The sequence below is a fragment of the Myotis lucifugus genome, unplaced genomic scaffold, assembly GCF_000147115.1.
Source record: "Myotis lucifugus unplaced genomic scaffold, Myoluc2.0 scaffold_387, whole genome shotgun sequence".
Lineage (NCBI taxonomy): Eukaryota > Metazoa > Chordata > Mammalia > Chiroptera > Vespertilionidae > Myotis > Myotis lucifugus.
In genome coordinates, this window is record NW_005871435.1 from 477,561 (window position 1) to 479,566 (window position 2,006).

General features: G+C 40.2%; 1 protein-coding gene across 6 annotated transcripts in view; it reads right to left on the reverse strand.

The window, feature by feature from the left end:
- AP2B1 (adaptor related protein complex 2 beta 1 subunit) overlaps positions 1–2,006 on the reverse strand; it is a 96,870-nt gene that overhangs the window by 49,377 nt on the left and 45,487 nt on the right. The gene's annotated exons all lie outside the window — the stretch shown is intronic.

Genomic DNA, 2,006 nt, shown 5'->3' on the forward strand with positions numbered 1-2,006 from the left:
ACCAATAAGGATTTTAAAAGAAAGAAGAAAATAAACGACTATTTGCTATGTGACCTCCAGTTTTCTATAAAAATGAAAGCTCAATACTAATTACTTTGCAGGGTTATTTTGAGGATAAGAAATGATAAAAGTTCTAACACAGGGACTGGCACAGACACAGACACTCAATAATTGGTAATTATTCTCTTGACTGCCAGAGACCAACCTTGACTAAATCCATGCACTGATTAAAAAAATAAAAATTAGTGGTTATAGACGTCACACTGAAGAATTTACCAGGCAAAAGTGGGCCACAATTTACAAACATCTCTCCACAACACTACCAACTCTAAAATAAGCTCTGAAATCGCTACAAATCTATTCCAGAGGAAGAAATATAAAAATGCAAAACTGGGCCTGGCTGGTATTCTCAGTGGTTAGAGCACTGTCCTGTGCACCAGAGGGTCACAGGTTCAATTCCTGGTCATGGGCACATACCTGGGTTGCAGGTCCGATACCCGCACCCCCTGGTTGGTGCATGTGAGAGGCAACCAATCTATGTGTCTTTGTCACAGGGATGTTTCTCTCTCTACCCCTCTCTTCCACTCTCTCTAAAAACCAATGGAAAAATATCTTCATGTGAGGATTAACAAAAAAAGAAAAATAAGAAACAGAGGAGGTTTTGAAAAACATGCAGTGGAGTCAGGAAAAGGCAGTTTCTCCTCTATTCCACTCCATTCCAGCTAGGCACACTGAGAGCACATTCCCCTGGCAGGAAACCCTTTGTCAGCATAAAGGGCTCTCTGGATAATGCTTCCTTTCCATTTTTGATGTACAATAGCACCATTTTTCTAAGTAGCATAATACACAGCACCTTGGATGAACAAAAGGTTATAATTTAGCCAAGGCCTCTGCTGACGTCTAAAAGTGAAGGCAGCAAATAATTGAGATGAAAGGACTACTTTAGTGATCCTCAGAGATATCAGACTTATTCCACATGGTGATCTTTATTACATGTATGCAAGAATTATATACATGGGCATCGGGTCACCTCCCACACTACAAACCAGAAAGATATGCCCTGTGAAAAAATAACCTAGATGAGCAGTTTCTTAGATTCAGTATCAGAGGCCTCAAAAGATACATACACAGCTTTTAAGTCACAGAACAAAAAAACCCCAGGTAACTACTTTTGCAAGCCTACATCTAAATAGTACACCATCATGCTCTACATACAGAACAGAGTAAGTTCCATTACCTGAATTCATTCTACATCAAGGCAACAGTTAAGTTTATACTAAAAGAAGGAGGAAATTATCTGTAGACTTCAAGCAAAAGAGAATACTATAGTGCCCCCATTATCTGCAGGGGAATCCATTCCAAAATCCCCAGTGGATGCCTGAAACAGCAGATAGTGCCAAACCCTATATATGCAATATTTTTTCCTATAATACATTCTGTGATAAAGTTTAATTTATAAATTAGGCACAGTAAGACATTCACAATAACAATAAAAGAATAATTATAACAATATACTGTAATAAAAGTTACATGAATGTAGTCTCTCTCTGATAACCAACCTGATCATTGAGATGGCTACTAAGAGACTAACACGTAGGTAGTATGGCTACACTGGACAAAGGAACAATTTGTATCTGGGTGGGATAGCATGAGATTTCATCACCTTTCTATATATAAAAAGCCAGCGACCGGAACGCTGGAACGACCGGTCGCTATGACACCCACTGCGGCCAGCCAACCAACCCCATCAAGGGTGGGGCTGGCCAGCCACGGGGACCCCAACCCAGATCAGCCCCATAGGGGGCGGGGCTGGTCGGGCCAAATGCCTGTGGCTCCCCCTGGCCACCCCCTGTATTTTTTTATATAATAGTTATTTTTTTTTTTTTTTAGTCTTTATTTTTTTTGCTCTTTGCGATAGATTTGGTATGGTAGGTGGTGTCATGAGGGCAAGGGTTGTGGTGTCAATACATTTTATCAATGTTAAGTGAAGATCTGAACATGACTAG